This window comes from Pan troglodytes, chromosome 21 (genome assembly GCF_028858775.2).
Source record: "Pan troglodytes isolate AG18354 chromosome 21, NHGRI_mPanTro3-v2.0_pri, whole genome shotgun sequence".
In the NCBI taxonomy this organism is placed as follows: domain Eukaryota; kingdom Metazoa; phylum Chordata; class Mammalia; order Primates; family Hominidae; genus Pan; species Pan troglodytes.
The window spans coordinates 76,568,212-76,591,843 of NC_072419.2; positions in this window are offsets into that span (position 1 = coordinate 76,568,212).

The following is a 23,632-nucleotide window of genomic DNA, read 5'->3' on the forward strand; positions in this document are numbered from 1 at the left end:
CAGCGGTGTAGATATTTCCATGTTTACACAGATGGTGGTGTAGATATTTCCGTCTTTACACACATGGCGGATTTGATAATTCCATCTTTATGGAGAAGGCATTGTAGATATTTTCATGTTTATAGAGATGGCGGTGTAGATACTTCCATATTTATAGAGATACCGGTGTAGATATTTCCATCTTTCTACAGATGGCAGTGTAGATATTTCCAAGTTTATACAGATGGCGGTGTAGATATTTCCATATTTATACAGATGTCTTTGTAGATATTTGCATGTGTATACAGATGGTATTGTAGGTAATTCCATGTTTATACAGATGGTGGTGTAGATATTTTCATGTTTATTCAGATGACTGTGTTGATATTTCCATGTTTTTACAGATGGCAGTGTAGATATTTCAATGTTTATAGAGATGGCGCTGTAGATATTTCCATGTTTATACAGATCGCGGTGCAGTTATTTCCATGTTTATACAGAGAGCGGTGTAGATATTTCCATGTTTTTACAGATATCGGTGTAGATATTTCCATGTTTACACAGATTGCGGTGTAGATATTTCCGTCTTTCTACTGATGGCATTGTAGATATTTCCATGTTTATACAGATGGCGGTGTAGATATTTCCATGTTTATATAGATGGTGGTGTAGATATTACCATGTTTATATAGATCGCGGTGTAGATATTTCTATGTTTATACAGATCGTGGTGAAGATATTTCCATGTTTATACAGATCGTGGTGTAGATATTTCCATGTTTATACAGATCGTGGTGTATATATTTGATGTTTATACAGAGAGCGGTGTAGATATTTCCATGTTTATACAGATAGCAGTGTAGATATTTCCATGTTTATAGAGAGAGCGGTGTAGGTATTTCCATGTTTATAGACATAGTGGTGTAGATATTTCCATGTTTATATAGATGGCGTTGTTGATATTTCCATGTTTATACCGATAGCGGTGTTGGTATTTCCACGTTTATACAGATAGCGATTTAAATATTTCCATGTTTATGCAGCTCGCGGTGCAGATATTTATATCTTTATACAGATGGCATTGTAGATACTTCCTTATTCACACTGATTGCAGTGTAGATATTTTCATGTTTATTCAGATGACTGTGTAGATATTTCCATGTTTTTACAGATGGCAGTGTAGATATTTCAATGTTTATAGAGAAGGCGCTGTAGATATTTCCATGTTTATACAGATAACGGTGTAGATATTTCCATGTTTATACAGATAGCGGTGTAGATATTTCCATGTTTATAGAGATAGTGGTGTAGATATTTCCATGTTTATACAGATGTCTGTGTAGATATTTCCATGTGTTTAAAATGGCAGTGTAGATATCTCCATGTTTATACAGATGGCGCTGTAGATATTTCCATGTTTATACAGATGGCAGTGTAGATATTTCCATGTTTATAAAGATAGCGGTGTAGATATTTCCATGATTACAGAGATAGCGGTGCAGATATTTCCATCTTTGCACAAATTGCGGTGTAAGTATTGCCAAATTTACACAGATAGCGGTGTAGATATTTCCAAGTTTACACGGATAGCTGCGTAGATATTTCCATGTTTACAGAGATAGCATTGTAGATATTTCCATGTTTATACAGATTGCGGTGTAGTTATTTCCATGTCGATACAGATAGCGGTGTAGATATTTCCATGTTTATACAGGTAGAGGTGTAGAAATTCCCATGTTTATACAGATCGCTTTGTAGACATTTCCATCTTTCTACAGATGTCAGTGTAGATATTTCCAAGTTTATACAGATGGAAGTGTAGACATTTCCATGTTTATACAGATGTCTGTGTAGATATTTCCATGTTTATGCAGATTGCGGTGTAGATATTTCCATGTTTATAGGGGTGGCGTTGTAGTTATTTCTATGTCTATAGAGATAGCGGTGTAAATATTTCCATGCTTATAGAGATGGTGGTGTAGATATTTCCATGTTTCTACAGATAACGGTGTTGGTATTTCCATGTTTATATTGATAGCGGTGTAGATATTTCCATGTTTATACAGCTCGCGGTGTAGATATTTCCATCTTTATACAGATGGCAGTGAAGATATTTCCATGTTTATACAGATAGAGGGGTAGATATTTACATGTCTATTGGTAGCGGTGTAGGTATTTCCATATTTATACAGATTGCGGTGTAGATATTTCCATCTTTATACAGATAGCAGTGTAAATATTTCCATGTTTATACAGATCACGGTGTAGATATTTCCATGTTTATAGAGATAGCGGTGTAGATATTTCCATGTTTATACAGATAGCGGTTAGGTGTTTCCATGTTTATACAGAAATCGGTGTAGGTATTTCAATGTTTATAGAGATAGCGTTGTGGATATTTCCATATTTATACAGATAGCGGTGTAGGTATTTCCATGTTTATACAGATGGCGGTGTAGTTATTTCCTTGTTTATACAGATATCGGTGTAGATATTTCCATCTTTATACAGATAGCGGTGCAAATATTTCCATGTTTACACAAATAGCCGTGTAGATATTTCTATGTTTACACAGATAGAGCTGCAGATATTTCCATGTTTATAAAGATAGCGGTGCAGACATTTCCATGTTTATACAGATAGCGGTGTGGCTATTTCCATGTATATACAGATAGCGGTGTGGGTATTTCCATGTTTATACAGATAGCGGTATAGATATTTTCATGTTTATAGAGATGACTGTCTAGATATTTCCATGTTTATAAAGCCTTCCGTGTTGATATTTCCATGTTTATACAGATGGTGGTGTAGATATTTACATGTTTATACAGATGACTGTGAAGTTATTTCCATGTTTATACGTATGTAAGTGTAGGTATTTTCATGTTTATAGAGATAACGATGTAGATATTTCCAGGTTTATACAGATAGCGGTGTAGACATTTCCATGTTTAGAGAGACAGCATTGTAGATATTTCCATATTTATACAGATAGCTGTGTAGATCTTTCCAGGTTTATACAGATAGCGGTGTAGATATTTCCATTTTATACAGATAGCGGTGTAGATATTTCCATGTTTATAGCGATGGCGTTGTAGGTGTTTCCATGTTTATAGAGATAGCGGTGTAGATATTTCCATGATTATACAACTCGCAGTGCAGTTATTTACATCTTTATACAGATGGCAGTGTAGATTTTTCCATGTTTATACAGATAGTGGTGTAGATATTTCCATCTTTATACAGATGGCGGTGTAGGTACAGCCATGTTTCTGAAGATGGCGGTGTAGATATTTTTATACAGATAAAATGTTTATACAGACACCGGTGTAGATATTTCCATGTTTTTACAGATATTGGTGTAGATATTTCCAGGTTTACACAGACTGCGGTGTAGATATTTCCATCTTTCTACTGATGGCATTGTAGATATTTCCATGTTTATACAGATGGCCGTGTAGATATTTAAATGTTCCTACACAAGACTGTGTAGGTATTTCCATGTTTATAGAGACGTCTTTGTAGATATTTCCATGTTTATAGAGATAGCGGTGCAGATATTGCCATGTTTATACAGATAGCGGTGTATATATTTCCATGTTTATACAGATCATGGTGTAGATATTTCCATGTTTATACAGATACCGGTGTAGATATTTCCATGTTTATACAGACTGCAGTGTTGATATTTCCATGTTTATAGAGATAGCAGTGTAGATATTTCCATGTTTGTACAGATGGCGGTGTTGATGTTTCCATCTATACACAGATTGCCATGTAGGTATTTCCATGTGTATACAGATAGCATTGTAGATATTTCCATGTTTATACAGATGTTGGTGTAGATATTTCCATGTTTACACAGATGACTGTAGAGGTATTTCCAGGTTTATACAGATGGCGGTGTAGATACTTCCATGTTTATAGAGATAGCGGTGAAGATATTTCCATATTTATACAGATAACGGTGTAGAAACTTCCATGTTTATACAGAAAGCGGTGTAAATATTTCCATGTTTATACAGATCACGGTGTAGATATTTCCATGTTTATAGAGATAGCGGTGTAGATATTTCCATGTTTATACAGATAGCGGTGTAGATATTTCCATGTGTATACAGACCGCAGTGTAGATATTTCCATGTTTATACAGATACGGTGCAGATATTTCCATGTTTGTAGAGATGGCGGTGTTGATATTTCCATCTATACACAGATGACCGTGTAGATATTTCCATGTTTATACAGATGGGGGCGCAGATATTTCCATGGATATGTAGATGGCGGTGTAGATATTTCCATGTATATACACATGGCTGTGTAGATATTTCCATGTTTATACAGATGGCGGTGTAGATATTTCCATGTTTATACAGATAAATTTGTAAGTATTTCCATGTTTATACCGATGGCGGTGTAGATATTTCGATGTTTATAGAGACAGCAGTGGAGATATTTCCATGTTTATACAGATAGCTGTGTAGATATTTCCATGTTTATACTGATCGTGGTGTAGATATTTCCATGTTTATAGAGATGGCGGTGTAGAAATTTCCATGTTCATAGGGATAGCGGTGTTGATTTTTCCATGTTTATAGAGATAGCGGTGTGGATATGTCTATCTTTATACAGATAGGGGTGTAGAAATTTACATGTTTTTACAGATATCGGTGTAGATATTTCCATGTTTACACAGATTGCGGTGTAGATATTTCCATCTTTCTACAGATGGCATTGTAGATATTTCCATGTTTATACAGATGGCGGTGTAGATATTTCCATGTTTATACAGATGGTGGGGTAGATATTTCCAAGTTTCTACAGATGGCATTGTAGGTATTTCCATGTTTATACAGATAACGGTGTAGATATTTCCATGTTTATACAGTTAGCGGTGTAAATATTTCCATTTTTATACAGATCATGGTTTAGATATTTCCATGTTTATAGAGATAGTGGTGTAGATATTTCCATGTTTATACAGAAAGCGGTTTAGATATTTCCATGTTTATACAGACCGCGGTGTAGATATTTCTATTTTTATACAGATTGCGTTACAGATATTTCCATGTTTGTACAGATGGCGGTGTTGATATTTCCATCTATACACAAATGACCGTGTAGGTATTTCCATGTTTATACAGATGGCGGCGCAGATATTTCTATGGATATGTAGATGGCGGTGTAGATATTTCCATGTATATACAGATAGCGGTGTAGTTATTTCCATGTTTATATAGAGAGTGGTGTATATATTTCCATGTATGTACAAATGGCTGTGTAGATATTTCCATGTTTATACAGATGGCGGTGTAGCTATTTCCATGTTTATATAGATAGCTTTGTAAGTATTTCCATGTTTATACAGATGGCGGTGTAGATATTTCAATGTTTATAGAGATAGCAGTGGAGATATTTCCATGTTTATACAAATAGTTGTGTAGTTATTTCCATGTTTATATAGATAGCGGTGTAGATATTTCTATGTATATACACATGGCTGTGTAGATATTTCCATGTTTATGCAGATGGCGGTGTAGTTTTTTCCATGTTTATACAGATAACTTTGTAAGTATTTCCATGTTTATACAGATTGCGGTGTAGATATTTCAATGTTTATAGAGATGGCAGTGGAGATATTTCCATGTTTATAGAGATAGCGGTGCAGATATTTCCATGTTTGTACACATAGCGGTGTATATATTTCCATGTTTATACAGATCATGGTGTAGATATTTCCATGTTTATACAGATACCGGTGTAGATATTTCCATGTTTATAAAGACCGCAGTGTAGATAATTCCATGTTTATAGAGATAGCAGTGTAGATATTACCAAGTTTTTACAGATGGCGGTGTTGATGTTTCCATCTATACACTGATTGCCGTGTAGGTATTTCCATGTGTATGCAGATGGCATTGTAGATATTTCCATGTTTATACAGATGGTGGTGTAGATATTTCCATGTTTATACAGATAGCGGTGTAGATATTTCCATGTTTATGGAGATTGCTGTGTAGGTATTTCCATGTTTACAGACATAGAGTTGTAGATATTTCCATGTTTATATAGATGGCGTTGTAGATATTTCCATGTTTATACCGATAGCGGTGTTGGTATTTCCACGTTTATACAGATAGCGATGTAGATATTTCCATGTTTATACAGCTCGTGGTGCAGATATTTATATCTTTATACAGATGGCATGGTAGATATTTCCTTATTCACACAGATGGCGGTGTAGATGTTTCCATGTTTATACAGATGGCGGAGTAGTTAGTTCCATGTTTATGGAGATGGCAGTGTACATATTTTCATGTTTATAGAGATGGCGGTGTAGATATTTCCATGTTTATAGAGATAGCAGTGAAGATATTTACATGTTTATACAGATGGCTGTGTAGATATTTCCATGTGTATACAGATGGCATTGTAGATATTTCCATGTTTATACAGATGACTCTATAGGTATATCCATGTTTTTACAGATGGCAGTGGAGATATTTCCAGGTCTATAGAGATAGCGGTGTAGGTATTTCTATATTTATACAGATTGCGGTGTAGATATTTCCATCTTTATACAAATGGCGGTGTAGATATTTCCATGTTTATACAGATGGCAGTGAAGATATTTCCATGTTTATACAGATAGTGGTGTAGATATTTCCATGTTTATACAGATGGCAGTGTAGATACATCCATGTTTCTGAAGATGGCGGTGTAGATATTTTCATGTTTATAGAGATGGCGGTGTAGATATTTCCATGTTTATACAGATGTCTGTGTAGATATTTCCATGTTTATGCACATAGCGGTGTAGATATTTCCATGTTTATAGAGATGGCGGTCTATTTACTTCTAAGTTTATAGAGATAGCGGTGTAAATATTTCGAAGTTTATAGAGATGGCGGTGTAAGTATTTTCATGTTTATAGAGATAGCGGTGTAGATATTTCCATGTTTATACAGATAGCGGTGTTGGTACTTCCATGTTTATTCAGATGGCGGTGTAGATATTTCCATGTTTATACAGCTCGCGGTGTAGATACTTCCATCTTTATACACATGGCAATGTAGATATTTCCATGTTTATACAGATAGCGCTGTAGATGTTTCCATGTTTATACAGACCACGGTGTAGATATTTCCATGTTTATACAGATTGCGGTGTAGATATTTCCATCTTTATACAGATGGCGGTGTAGATATTTCCATGTTTATACAGATGGCGGTGTAGATACACCCATGTTTCTGAAGATGGCGGTGTAGATATTTTCATGTTTATAGAGATGGAAGTGTAGATATTTCCATGTATATAGAGATAGCAGTGTAGATATTTTCATGTTTATAGAGAAAGCGATGTAGGTATTTCCTTGTTTATACAGATGGCAGTGTAGATATTTCCATGTTTATACAGAAATCGGTGTAGATATTTCCATGTTTACAGAGATAGCGGTGTAGATATTTCCATCTTTGCACAGATTGTGGTGTCGGTATTGCCAAATTTACACTGATTGCGGTGTAGATATTTCCAAGATTACACAGATAACTCTGTAGATATTTCCATGTTTACAGAGATAGCATTGTAGATATTTCCATGTTTATACAGATTGTGGTGTAATTATTTCCATGTTGATACAGATAGTGGTGTAGATATTTCCATGTTTATACAGGTAGCGGTGTTGAAATTCCCATGTGTATACAGATCGCTTTGTAGACATTTCCATCTTTCTACAGATGTCATTGTAGATATTTCCAAGTTTATACTGATGGCAGTGTAGATATTTCCATGTTTATACAGATGTCTGTGTAGATATTTCCATGTTTATGCAGATGGCGGTGTAGAAATTTCCATGTTTATATGGATGGCGGTGTAGTTATTTCTATGTTTATAGAGATAGCGGTGTAAATATTTCCATGCTTATAGAGATGGTGGTGTAAGTATTTTCATGTTTATAGAGATAGCGGTGTAGATCTTTCCATGTTTATACAGATAATGGTGTTGTTATTTCCATGTTTATACAGATAGCGGTGTAGATATTTCCATGTTTATACAGCTCGCGGTGTAGATATTTCCATCTTTATACAGATGGCAGTGTAGATATTTCCATGTTTATACAGATAGCGGTGTAGATATTTACATGTCTATAGAGGTAGCGGTGTAGGTATTTCCATATTTAAACAGATTGTGGTGTAGATATTTCCATCTTTATACAGATGGCGGTGTAGATATTTCCATGTTTATACACATGGCAGTGAAGATATTTCCATGTTTATACAGATAGTGGTGTAGATATTTCCATCTTTATACAGATGGCTGTGTAGATACATCCATGTTTCTGAACATGGCGGTGTAGATATTTTCATGTTTATAGAGATGGCAGTGTAGATATTTCCATGTATATACAGATTGCAGTGTAGATATTTCCACCTTTATAGAGAAAGCGGTGTATGTATTTCCATGTTTATAGAGATAGCGGTGTGGATATTTCCATATTTATACAGATAACAGTGTAGGTGTTTCCATGTTTATACAGATGGCGGTGTAGATATTTCCTTGTTTATACAGATAGCGGTGTAGATATTTCCATGTTTATACAGATATCGGTGTAGATATTTCCAGGTTTATACAGAGAGCGGTGTAGATATTTCCATGTTTACACAAATAGCCGTGTAGATATTTCTATGTTTACACAGATAGAGTTGCAGATATTTCCATCTTTATACAGATAGCGGTGTGGGTATATCCATGTTTATACAGATAGCGGTGTGGGTATTTCCATGTTTATAGAGATGACTGTCTAGATATTTCCATGTTTATACAGCTTTCCGTGTAGATATTTCCATGTTTATACAGATAGCTGTGTAGATATTTCCATGTTTATACAGACAGCAATGTAGATATTTCTATGTTTATAGAGATAGCGGAGTAGATATTTTCATGTTCATACAAACAACAGTGTAGATATTTTCATGTTCATACAAACAACAGTGTAGATATTTTCATGTTTTAGGAGATAGCGGTGTAGATATTTCCATTTTTATAGACATAGCGGTGTAAATATTTCCAAGTTTTTACAGATAGCGGTGTAAATATTTTCATGATTATACAGATAGCGGTGTAAATATTTTCATGTTATAGACATAGCGGTGTAGATATTTCCATGTTTTTAGAGATAGCGGTGTAAATATTTCCATGTTTATACAGATAGCCGTGTAAATGTTTACACATTTATAGGGATAGCGGTGTAGATATTCCCACGTTTACACAGATAGCGGTGTAGATATTTCCCCGTTTATAGAGATAGCGGTGTAGATATTTCCACGTTTATACAGATAGCGGTGAAGGTATTTCCACTTTTATACAGATGGCGGTGTTGAAATTTCCAAGTTTATACACAGAGCGGTGCAGATATTTCCACGTTTATACACATACCGGTGTATGTATTTCCATGTTTATACAGATAGCGGTGTAGATATTTCCACGTTTGTAGACATAGCGATGTAGATATTTCCACGTCTATACAGATAGCGGTGTAGTTATTTCCACATTAATACAGATAACGGTGTAGATATTTCCAGGTTCATAGAGACAGCGGTGTAGATATTTCCATGTTTCTACAGATAGCGGTGTAGATATTTCCATGTTTATAGAGACAGCGTTGTAGATATTTCCATGTTTATACAGATAGCGGTGTAGATATTTCCATGTTTATACAGTCAGTGGTGTAGATATTTCCATGTTTAAACAGATAGCCGTGTATATATTTCCATGTTTATACAGACAGCGGTGTAGATATTTCCACGTTTTACAGATAATGGTGTAGATATTTCCATGTTTATAGAGATAGCGGTGTAGATATTTCCATGTTTTTAGAGATAGCTTTGTAAATATTTCCATGTTTATACAGATAGCGGTGTAAGTATTTCCATGTTTATAGAGATAGCGGTGTAGATATTTACATGTTTATACAGATAGCGGTGTAGTTATTTCCACATTTATACTTATAGCGGTGTAGATATTTCCAGGTTTATAGAGTTAGCGGTGTAGATGTTCCCACATTTATAGAGATAGCGGTGTAGTTATTTCCATGTTTTTAGAGATAGCGGTGTATATATTTCCACGTTTATAGAGATAGCGGTGTAGATATTTCCATGTTTCTAGAGACAGCGGTGTAGATATTTCCATGTTCATAGAGATAGCAGTGTAGATATTTCCATGTTTATAGAGACAGTGATGTAGATATTTGCTTGTTTATAGAGATAGCATTGTAGATATTTCCATGTTTATAGAGACAGTGATGTAGGTATTTGCGTGTTTATAGAGATAGCATTGTAGATATTTCCATGTTTATAGAGACAGTGGTGTAGATATTTCCATGTTTATACAGATAGATGTGTAGATATTTCCATGTTTATAGAGACAGCAGTGTAGATATTTCCATGTTTATACAGATAGTGGTGTAGGTATTTCCATGTTTATAGAGATAGCGGTGTAGATATTTCCATGTTTATAGAGATAGCGGTGTAGGTATTTCCATGTTTATAGAGACGGCGGTGTAAATAGTTCCCTGTTTATACAGATAGCGTTGTAAATGTTTACACATTTACAGAGATAGCGGTGTAGATATTTCCACGTTTACAGAGATTTTATGAAAAGTTATTTTATGAAGACCAAACAAATCATTGGGGTACCTACCTTATGTCATTTTTTACATTGAGAGTGTTAAAAATACCCCTACCCTAACCAAAACCCTGACATATAGAGCCAGGAAAGGCCATGCAATAAAGGATTCTTGGGCTTGTATGCCTGATAACAAAAACTTATCACTGAAGACTGCGAAAAACACTATCTTGCACAAAGCCCATTGCAACTTTGCACACAACAATGCTTTTGAAGGATATTTGCCCAACAACTGCCTGTCCAACCTGTGACTGGCATCACCTTTGTTATTGATCTTTGTAGCCAAGGATAGTCATTTCCAAATGATCATACAATCTTCCTCATTTTTTCTTTTGTCTTCCTTTACCTCCGTGAATATACATATAGTTTACTCTGGCTTGCCTGTTTCTATTGCAAGGCTCTGTATCCAAACGAATATCTTTTTCTTGTGGAGAGCCTCTCTCTGTTTGTTATTTAGGTTGATAAGAGAAATGTGAACATTTGAGAGCTCAGGTAAAAGGCCTTAGTCTACAGTGAAACTTTTTTGCACCCTTAGATGCTTACTTCCACTACAACTTGCAGGTGGGCCTTGAAAAGTTCTTGGAATAAGTTTGAGCTTTGGTCTTCTCCGATTCATTTAGCATAGATTCTCAAAATGTGGTCCCTGGACCCACAGCATCAGCATCACCTGGAGGTTGTTAGAAATGCAAATCATCGGGCCTCATTCCAGACCCTCAGCTGGAAACTCTAGGGGCATGGCCAGACCCTCTGTAGCTGAACAAGCCATCCAGGTGGTTTTGATGCAGCTAAAGTTCTGGAACAACTAATGTAGCCCCATTTGGAAAACTTGGCTCTACAGGCCTCCCTAGCTGGTAAGCTGCTAGCATTTTTTGTTTGCTTGTTTGTTTGTTTTGATACAGGGTCTTGCTCTGTTGACCAGACCGTGACCTCTTGGGTTGAAGTGAGGACTCAGCCTCCTGAGTAGCCGGGACTACAGGTATGTTCCACCACCATGCCCAACTAGTTTTTGTAGTTTTTTTTTTTTTTGTAGGGACGGGGTTTTAGCCCAGGCTAATCTCAAACTCCTGGACTCAAGCAATCTGCCCACTTTGGCCTCACGAACTGCTGGGATTATAGGCATGAGCCACTGTGCCCGGCCCTGCCAGCTTTGTATAAGCTGAGGAGTTTTTAAAAATACCTAGACTCAGGGCAAACCCCAGACACTTAAGTCAGATTCTCTGGGAGGTGAAGCCCAGGCACTGGTATTTTTAAAGTCTCTACAGATGGTTCTAATGTGCTGCTAAGTTAGAGAACCGCTGATCTAGACCAGGCCTTTTCAAACTTAATGTGCACGTGAATTACCTGGACCTTGTTAAAATGCAGATTCAGTCTGCATAGGCCTGGGGTGGAGCCTGAGCTTCTGCATTTTTAACAAGTCTCTAGAGGATGCTGCTGCATCTGGGCTGCTAACTACACTTGGAGATAGGAGGTTCTGGAGAGCAGAGGAAAGAGCATGAACCATAACCTAGGGGCTGGTAGTCCTGACTTCTGAGCCAAGGTTTGCCTTTATGTGGCTGGCAACTTGCTTGGACTCCTACCTCAATTCTTTGGGCCCAAGGTTTGTCCTGCCTCAGAAGGATGTCAAGAAAATTGAGTGAGTAATGCAGAATTGTTTCTTAAAGTGTGTGCAGATGCTCCATGAATTTAGAGAGTATGTGGATGCACATTAGTAAATTTTAATAGTTGTGACCATCTTGTTATGAGTACTTAGAACAAGTAATAATGGCTTTTGATGCATAGTAGTAAGAAAGCTTCCTTTTAAAAGGCGTGTATTTAAGTTTCAAAAGTGGGTCTATTTAAAAATATATGAAATAAATAATAGTAGAAGTAATTGACAGATCAAAATTAGGAAGGCAGGATGAGAATGACTCAAGTTTGGGAAATGCTGAGAAAGCAGATGCCCAAGGGCTATGAAATCTTAAAAAAATAGGTAGCACTTGATTTTGATTGGCTGAATGAGATGATGTGTTTGATGATTTATGGGGTTGGCATTTGGCAACATGCACTGGGTGGCTGGGATCACTGTTTATTAAAAAATATTTGAGTCTCCACTTTGCACTAGATACTCTTTTAGTCTCTTGGAAAAGGGATTGGGGGGCAGGCAGGATAAAAACAAATCATTTATGCCCACAAGAAAATTGCAGGAAGATAAAAGTCATGAAATAAACTCTATGCTTCTAATTTAATATTTTTTATAGATTATGAGAAAAAAGTTTTGCTCACTATCAGCTAGGAAAGCTGTCTTAGCACAACCATTCATTCTTGCACAAATCAAAATCAAGACGAGCCAGATTTAATTTAATATTTTTTCACAGATTATGAGAAAAAAGTTCTAATTTAATTTTTTTATAGATTATGAGAAAAAGTTTCGCTCTCTATCAGCTAGGAAAGCTGTCTTAGCACAACCATTCATTCTTGCACAAATCAAAATCAAGATGAGCCAGAAGGCTCCATTCTGACAGCTTCTAATGGAGAAGCTACATTTACTGGACATGGGGAAAGTTGCTGGGCTCTAAGGACTGTGCATTTCTTGAACTAGATAAATGGTCTTGGTGTAGCATAATACCAAAACTTCTTGTCGCAGACTGTAAGGACAGAACTCAATCAGCCTGAAAAGGAAGTCAGTGACTCCGACTCAACACAGGAATGTTCTGTGATTCCTAAAGAAGGATGTAGGAGTGTGGCACAATTCAACCACAGTCTGTGGCCCTGTGCCTCTGCCTTGACATGAGTGGGATTTCCCAGCTGGTCATTTTCTTCTTATCTAAGACATTGGGAACAAATTACTTGACCTCCTCTGGGCTTCAGTACTCCCACTCATCAAATTAGAGGACTGGGCAGTCGCTAGGCTCTCTTTAGGCATCATATTTAAGTTTCTGTGATTTTAAATTTGAGAAGGGGTGTCTAAGGGAGAATACATAGGGGAGGGGGAAAGGCTTATTAAAAGTGTAGTTAGACACTGAATTTTTAAGAATTGCATTTTGTAATAATAGCTTTACCTAATCAGGACTGACAATCTTACCTGATGACAGCAAATGGAGGAATGGCTGCCTTCAAAAATAAAAATGAAATAAAACAAGACCTTATTTGAACTTAGCAATAATGCTGATTCCTCTTTTTGATTTGAGGAGGTTATAGCTGTTGTAAATGCTTGAATTGGGTCTGCCCAGGCAAAACGGAGTCAAGAGTCCATGTCGGATGAATTTTAACAATGTAGACAATAGAAAGGGTTGCTTAAACTGCCCCTCTTTTACCAAAACACATTTACAAATGAAAGAACAACACTTCCATTTTCTAAAAACATTTTTTGAGATGAAGTCTTCCTTTGTCACCCAGAGTGGAGTGCAGTGGTGCGATCTTGGCTCACTGCAAACTTTGCCTCCCGGGTTCAAGTGATTCTCCTGCCTCATCCTCCCGAGTAGCTGGGACTACAGGCGCCCACCACCATTCCTAGATAATTTTTGTATTTTTAGTAGAGACAGGGTTTCACCATGTTGGCCAGGCTGGACTCGAACTCCTGACCCCAGGTGATCCACCGACCTCGGCCTCTGAAAGTGCTGGGATTACAGGCGTGAGCCAACAGGCGTGGCCAAAAAATTTCCATTTTTAATTGCAGGTTCTGGGGAAGTAAAATGCATCCGTAATTTCTTGCATCTCTCCGCTCGGGCTTGCATGAATGCAGAGGGATGGGGAGGACTTCTTGAGGCAAGCATCCCCCTCTTGTCGCCTGCCATCTAGAGAGAGAGGGCTGTGATTTATCTCACTTTAATCAGGAAGGACCCGATGTGTGGATGGAGAGGTCTGACGGCTTTGTTGCTCCATGTGGGAAAGAAACGGACAGAGTGAATTTGTGTATGATCCCTAAGGAGAAAGCGTCTTTGTGCTCTATTTCTTTTTGACATGGAGCCCCTGAAAGCAAGCTAGTTACAAGTTGAAATAGGCCGTTTCTAAAGTGTGATTTTGTTTGTGTATGAGCCTTGATTACAAAGGGGAAAAAAACCCGCTTAATTTACATACACCACATGTAGTGCAGGATCCCCTGGGCTGTCTTTTCAGGTATCAGGGAACTTTGATGAAAGTCGCTTGTCTCATCTAGGAGTCATTTCATATTGTTTAGCAGAGCCTGGTATTAACATTTCCTTCCAACTGTTTACTGGAATCTGTGTGTTCCCTTCAAGTGATGCATACTAGGTGCACAGGCTTCCTGCCACTGTCATCCTAATCTTTCCGTGCAGACAGGAGCAGAGGGGAGAGCGCTGAGCCAGGCCCCAGCTTGCTTTTCTTTCCTGACACAGCCCGGCTCCACTGCACTTCTCAGCTCTTGCTCTAGGTGGTGCTGTTTGACCATTTTCTTCATGTGACCTTCCACTCGGTAATATAAATTCATTCGGAGGATGACCTGATATCAAAAAAAATTCCTTTTGATTAGTAGAATCAACTTGTTTCTTCACACGATACTCTTCCCACTGAGACACATGGAGACAATTCTGACTCCAGGTTTGCAACCTTGAGATTTCTCTCAGATGCAATAAAAAAAGCAAAAAAGCATTTTGAGTGGCACAGTGATGCCTAGTGCATGATCATGTTTGTCTGCTCAAACATTAAAGGGAAACTTGTGGGTTTGAGGATGCCCAGCAGCACGACAGCTGCCAATGTAAATGAGCCGTATAGAGAGAGAGGGGGCGGGAGGGGACTACAAACTTCAGAATATGAGCTGATCGTTTATAAGTTAAAAAAAAAAAAAGTCAAAAGGGAGCCCTGGATGGTGCAAGAAAGAGGAGAAAGGAAGATTTTCCTTGCAGCTAATCAGGAGAGTTCATAAGGGCTGATTACATGAGTGGAAGCCTTAAGTTCTTTTTTTAAAAAAATGTGAAAATTTGCATGTATGTATGAATGTATGTATAGCTTCGTGTATTACCATTATTATTGCAATCAGCAAATGGATTTACTTCCTTTATCTCATGGGCTCCTTCCCACTCACTTCTGGCAGCACATTTTCCTTTCTCCTTCATCCCAGAACACCAAAGAACAGATGCGCTTCCTAACCCTGGCTCCAGGGGACTTTATACAATGTAAACAGTGCACCTCTAACATGGTTCACTGCTTAGAGAACGTGTGTCCCATTTTAAAACTGTGACTCCTTTATATTTTGCAGTGCTTATTTTAATAAGAGACATTGGACTTGTGACATATTTTTCATGGAGGAGTGAGCTTAATGGTTGAAAGTAATCGATAAACTTGTTTTTCCTCTGATGCCATCAGCCAAGATCCTATGGCAATAGTAAGAGGATGACACTTGGCTGGCACCCCCTCCATAACATATTTGGACCATGTTTTCCCCCCAGAATGCACATGCAATAGCTTTGGTTTGGTAAGAGAGAGATGGTGTACTTGGTTTCCTTCTGTCACACTTTTGGTGAAATGAATTAGACTTTTAAATCAGGAAATTCAGTGAGATGAGTTAGATTTTTACACAAGAGCAGTGGAGGACTTCCAGCTGGTTGTGGGAATGATATGGAAATATCTTGCTAAATCAGGGTCTGGTGGAATGCTGCTCCCCTGGCAGGCTCCTCTTCACAGGGAGCAATCTGTGGGTTGCTTATAGAACAGAGCGAGCAGGAGGCATAGCATGGTCTTGCTCAGGGGAAGACCCGGTGTTCAGATATTTGTCATTAGGAACTGGGTGTGGGCTTTTTCAAGTTAAACTGAAGCAGCAGTTCTATTAGGAAGAGCCTCCCAGATCAGCATCTTCTGTTTCTGGATACTCTCCCTTTGAAAAGCCAGATTTCAGCAAAAAGCTTTGCTAATGGTGAAATTGCACAACTGAAACCCTATGGGAGCAATGGGAAAGATGGAGAAAGAGGTGGTTATATCATGTACTTCAACAGTTTATTTAGAGGCTGTTGACGTTAGAATAACAAGCCAAGACAAACAAAAATACTCATTTTGGATGAAAATATTGTCTTTTCATGTTATTATAGATAGCTGAGTCCTAAGACTTCTACAGAAACACATTTTCCTAATGAGTGGCTGATTTTTCTGGTAGTGCAAGTAATATCCAAATTATTGTACAAATTTTTGGCTCAGGAGCAAACATTGTATTGTATATTGAGCTAATCACTTGCCCTTTCTAAGGTAAGCCCTTACCTCTGCTTTCCCTTCATCTTGTCATTTCTGTTTGTTGGGTACAGGTTTCCTGTTGGTTCTTTCTGTTGGCTCTGATGTAACATGAATGAAGTTCTTAACATCCTTTCAGACATAAACACAACTTAGCTCATTGTTTCTGAGTTCATATAGAGGTTTTCTTGCCCCTGAGACTTTCGTGTCGGACAGCTGGATGTTGCTGTGTTCAAGGCTCTATATGTTGATTTTGTATCCTACAACTTTACTGATATCACCTATCAGTTCAGTTCTAACAGTTTTCAAATTTTATTTATTTGTTTTTGTTTTTTAAATATTGCATGTTTCATTTTAGAGTCAGGAGCGTAGATGTACAGGTTTCTTAAACAGGTATATTGCATGGTGCTGAGGTTTGGGCTTCTAATGATCCCACCACCCAAGCAGTGAGCATAGTAATCGATAGGTAGTTTTTCAACCCTTGCTCCCACCATCCTTCCCTCCCACCTTTGGAGTCCCCCAGTGTCTATTGTTCCCTTCTTTGTGTTGAGTTCTAACCTTTTTTTAGTGAAGTTTGTAGGGTTTTCTATATATAACAAGATCATGCCGTCAGTAGAGACAGTTTCACTTCTTCCTTTCCTATTAGGATGCCTTTTATTTCTTTCTTTTGCCTAATTACCCTGAGAAGTGGTGTCTGTGGGCATCCTTGTCTTGTTCCTGATGGTAGAGGAAAAGTTTCAACTTTTCACCATTGATCATGGTGTTAGCTATGGGTTTGTCATATATGGCCTTTATTTTGTTGGGATACAGTCCCTCAATACGTGATCTGTTGGGTGTTTTTTTTTTCACCATGAAAGGGTTTCGAATTTTGTCAAAAGCTTTTTCTATATCTATTGTGATGGCCATATAGTTTCTATCCTTTATTTTTCTAATATGGTATATTATATGTATTGATTTGCTTATGTTGAACCATGACATGATCATGGTGAATGATTCTTTCAATGTGCTATTGAATTTGGTTTGCTAGGATTTTGTTGAGGATTTTTGCATCTATGTAGATCAAGGATATTGGCCTGTCATTTTCCTTTCTTGTAGTGTTCTTGTCTGGCTTTGGAATCAGGGTAATGCTGGCCCTGTAAGATGAGTTTGGAAGTATTCCCTCCACTTCAGCTTTTTGGAAGAGTTTGAGAAGGACTGGTATTTGTTCTTCTTAAAATATTTGGTAGAATTAATCTGGGAAGCCATCTGGTTTTGGGTTTTTCATTGATAGGAGACATTTTCTTACGGATTCAACCTCCTTGCTTGCTATTAGTCTGTTCAGATTTTTAAATTTCTTCATGAGTCCATCTTGGTAGGTTTTATGTGTCTGGGAATTTATCCATTTCTTCTAGATGATCCAATTAGTTAGTGTGTAATTATACCTAGCAGTTTCTTAGGATCCTTTGTATTTCTGTGATATTGGCTATGATGTTTCATCTTTCATTTCTGATTTTATGCTCTATTGAAAACATGAGGCATAGCAGGTAGGGGGCACTGGTCAGGACTTGGGGTATAAACTGGCAGATGTTAAGGTGGGTGATTCTGGTTAACTCAGAAACTCCGAAGTCCCGTGTGGAAGAATTAACTGCCTGTACTCACCTAGTAATGTATATCCTTGGTCAAAAAAGATCCAGCTGAGAATGTTGGATGAAGGGACCAAATCAATATTCATCATTATATTGAAAACAAGTCAGATTGGCTGTGGTCTTTTGACAGCAGGTCAGTGGCTAAGTCTATTTGAACAAAGTTAGGGCAGGTTCAAGGGAGAATCCTGAGATCGGTATTCTTTGTTCCATACAAACTTGCCTTTCAGTTTCTTCTCCCCATGCCTCCAGGATGTCCCTGCACAGCCCGTAGGGCCCCCTCCTTCAGTACCTTGCCTTACGAAGGGGAGAAAATGAGTTTTCCAATGTTAGCATATATTTAGCCTTCCAAAATTTTCTATTTCTATTTTAGGGGAGCTCTAGGAAAACAGCAGATTACTCTAAATCCCCAGGTAAAAATCTGAAATGGTGGAATTTCATATGACCAGGAGACATATTTTGGGGCAAGTGGGCTTTTCACAATCACTTGGACATGAAGGCATCTGCTTCTTCTATGCCTAAAATAGTCCTTCAATTTAGTAGTTTAATTCCTCTTCCACTTTTTCAAATTTCAAGACAATACATGTAGTGACTGAACAATTTGGATCCAAGTTTCACTATTTAACGGCCAGTGTGACCTTGGGCGAGTCACTTAATCTTTTCAAGGCTCAATTTCATCATGTAAAGTAGAAGTACAAACAATCCCTGACTTAGAATATTTTGACTTACGATTTTTCAACTTTAAGATAGTTTGAAAGCAATACACATTCAGCAGAAGCTGTACTTTGAGTACTCATACAACCATTCTGTTTTCCACTTTCAGTACAGTATGCATTATATTACATGAGATATTCAAAGCCCACTTTATTATAAAATGGGCTTTCTGTTAGATGATTTTGCCTAACTGTAGGTTAATGTGAGTGTTTAAGGTAGGCCGAGCTAAGCTATGATGTTTAGTAGGTTAAGTGTATTAAATGCATTTTCAGCTTACAATATTTTCATAAGTTTATTGGAATATAATCCTATTGTAAATTGAGGGGTATTTGTAATAATGATATCTCTTCAAGGAGACTTTGTGAGCCTCTCATAGGAAAATGCATACACAGATGCATATAAATATATAATCTTTCTTTTCCATACGTATGATATTCTTTAAGGATATTCAAAAATCTGGAAACAGTTGCCTCCAGGGAGATAAATGGTAGTGGGTTGGGAAACTTTTAACTGTATACGCTTTTGTACCTTTTGCATTTTGAATCAGATGAATGTATAATCTACATAAAATATTAAGATTAAAACATCACCGAATAACTTATCAGGAGTTTGGTGAACATAAGGGAAGGCCACCTATGGTGGCTGTATTTTATTCAGTGTTGGTCACTGTTGGGCACTTCATAGAGCTTATTTCATTTCATCCTCACAAGCGCCGTAGGAGGAAGGGGCCCCAGAGGGATTCATGGTTAGAATAGCAGAGTAGGAGCATTTGGCAGCTATATTCTGTGTAGGTGATAACTTTAAAGATATTTCTGTTATAAAATGTTTCAAACATACAAAAAATATAGAGAAGCAGTTTTCTATAGTTATTAAATATTGTTAATGGGTAGTCACAGAAATTATCATCCAAAGTGGGATATTCTTGAGAGAAAAAGGAGGTTCTATTTATAATTATGGTGGGATAACAAACTTAAGATGAACAGCTCTGGACAAACTGGGTTGTATGGTCCCTGGAAAACAAGGATTACTGTAAATGTGAGTCCCGCCTTGTGCTTCTCTCTGTCCCACCAAGAAAATATGATCTTGATACAGATGTTCATTGTGTCAAGGCAACCATGGCAACCATGATCTAGATACACTGTTCAAGTTTTATGCTGATCCTACCTAGGTATGTCTCAGGAACTTTCCAGAGTTTCCTTTGAGTGCTTCTAAATTTTGCATAAATGGTATGTTGTCCCTTGTCTCTTTTTAAAACCAATAAGCCATTTTCCCTTCTTTTCCTGGAAAATTAAAGGAACAAAGACCAGGAAATAACAACGTATTAGCTAAGGTTCTGTTGATTGAAAGCAACAGAACCTAATTCTGGCTAGCTTAAACCATGCTAGGATTTAATGAAGAATACTGCAGAATCTTAGATATCTTATGACTGGGAAAGAGGAGGTTCAGGCAGTTCCTGGGATGTCAGCAACAGGTAGCTGTCAATTAACTGCCCCCACACCACCCACTGCTGCCGTCATCAATATAGCACACCACGATGGCTCCCAGCCTCTGTACGTCTGGGTTCCAGTGTTCAAATTCTAGAGACAGCAAGAGAAATCCCATTGAGTCAGGGATCCTTCCCTGGGTCACACTCCCTGCATATGGTCAGAAATGCAGGATTATGTACTAAAGACACAGCTAAAGAGGACCCACTTCACTGTTTTGGGACCATTTGCAGGGGAGGCAAAATTATGAGCTACTCAGTTAAAGAGGTGATAACCATAAGTTTGCAGGAAAAAAAAAATTGGAGAAGAGAAGGATAACACTATCCTACGGTTTCTTCTGAAAATGGACTAAGGGAACAGCATTTCCATTTGGAAATTCTCTCCTGGCATTTCAATATTTATGGATTCTGAATTCTGAGAAAAATCAGTTGAGAAATTAGGAAAATGGGAAGGAACATTCTAATTTTCCTGTGAAAATTACAGCTTAATAGTCAGTATAGAGAACTTACTGGCTTGAAGAAATGCACTGACTTCAAGTCAAGCAAGATGAGGAAGCACTGACATGTGGAGATGAAAGTTAAGGTGAACAGGACAGGAGCAGTAAAGGAGCCTCAGTCAGACTTTCTTGTATCTGTTGCTGTGTTACAAGTGTGTGTTCATGGCCTTGTCCACTGCTAACAGTGAACCATTTCTGCAAATAAATATTAATGTGTTCATAGGCATAGTATATGTTTTACAAATCCTATGAGAGGTTTTCTAAGAAATGCCAAGTTTTAGAAACAAAATATGCCCTTAAATCGGCAATTTCGACAGTTGCTTCTTTCTAGTGCTATTCATCTTGCCAGGAGATCAGAATGTTATGTTATTTAAATGGTATTGGAGGGGATGATTGATGCCTTGTTTAACAATGTCATGTAAACAACGATTAAAGCATTAAGTATTTGTGGTGTTACCTTTCAATCTTTAAAGGACTTTTCTTTAGCATTTATTTTGTGATAATATTCATTTCTTTTTAATGTTTTCTCTATTAATGCTATTGGATTTTATTATCTTGTTACAATATGTTGGCTCCTAATAATAAGAAATCATCATTTGTTATCATATCTTTTAAAAACAGAAGACTACTAAAACTTTTCATATAATCCTGTTACAGAAAAAAAGGACTATTTGCTTGTTATTATAGTCACTTATTATTTTTCAAAAACTTGTAAGTGAAGTGTTATGAAAATCATATGAATTTGGGAATTCCCAAGCATTCTCAGAAATTCTATTTCCTTGTTCCCAAATCCCAATGATTAATATCTGCCAGGAGTCGGAAAACAGTGAAAGGAAGTAACATCCTATGTTGGATACCTGGTAGGGTTAGTGAAGAAACGTTATTGCTGAGCTCTGTGTTACGCTCACGAATGATGCCATTGAGGAAGTCACGCTTGTTGAAAGGAACGCAGATACACAAAGAGTTTTGCTGCTGTCTGTTGGATAAGAACCCCCTGGTCGATTTCAGCTCCTACTGCAAGTTACAAAAATCAATCCAATGATAAATGAAAAGTGCCCAGTGTGCTGGGAAATAACTTATTTTTTGGCTTCAGAGGAAATTTTAGAAACAGTGCCAAGTGAAACGTAAAAACAAACTACGAAGACGTTCATGAATTTCCCTCTGAAGCTGACAGCCGTATTTTAGCAGATGGAACTCCTACTATTAGCCCAACTCTTGGGTTGAAACAGTGTGTCCAGGAAACCCTATGTTAAAATGCAATGTGTTGGGGATATTGTTCCTCTATTTGCTTGAGTTAATTTTCAAATTAGTGTACTCTTGCTTAGCTGTGCTCTGAGGGAATGAACAAAAGATTGGTAAACTCTGATGGAGAACACTGGTCAGGCAGGGCACATAGAATCCCTGGGGATGGTGGTTCCTGGCAAATGGGGGAGGAGGCCCTGAGCCAGGCTTGGGCTGGGCTGGAGGAACATGAAGATGGGATCTACTCACAACCCCCAAAACTGAGGGGTCCTGGTAACACATTATTTCACCCTCAGCCATGCAAATTTATTATTTTTATGGATAAAATAGCTTTAAAAAACTAATTTACATTGAAATGTTAAAATATTTATATGGATATTAGAAATATTTATATAGAGATTATTGGGAATCCCCTCCTAAAGCCCAAACATAAAAACTACCAAAAAAAGAAATTTCGTGTAGGCTAAGATTGCAAATGACTGATGGAATGTAATTTAAATTAAACATGGAAAATATATTTCCTCTTTAATAAAGATCTAAATTCTATTCTTTTTAGGAGCCTTCAGAAATGAAATTCAACTATTAAAAAAAGTATAGAGAAGCCTTTAGAAAAGAAACTTTTCTTTTGCTGTATTATATATTAAAGAACTTTGATGAGAATAGTTCTAAAGTGTTTAATACTCGATTCCACTGATGTTTCTAGGTATTGTGGGGAACACCTAGAAATTAAATCTTCATCTTTGGCAGATCAGAGGCCTATTATTTTTAGGTAAAACAATTAAAATCTGCTTTTAATAAATCACAAATTTTGCAAGTTAGCCATTAATAGTAAGTGCTTTTCAAAGTTTGGCCCAATACATGAAAAAGCCAGAAAAACATACCTGCATTAGTTTTGCCCATCACCTTCTTATGCTGGCCTCAGGAGATTTATTAACAGCATTCAATATTTTAGGTAGGCTGGATGTGGTGGCTCATGCATGTAATCCCAGCACTTTGGGAGGCTGAGGTGGGAGGATGGCTTGAGACCAGGAGTTCAAGACCAGCCTGGTCAACCTAGTGAGCCCCTCAGTCTCTCTGAAAAGAAAAAAAAATTAGGTATCCTGTGGCTACCTCCAAAAACAAACTCCAGAGGAACTGAATTTTTTTTTTTATTTCATGTGTTGGGATAATGGCTTCTTTTGCAGTTACTTACGAAGAATTTAAGGGTCAGTAAAAATATTTTTTCATCCTTAATAACATGAATTCTCTAATTTGTG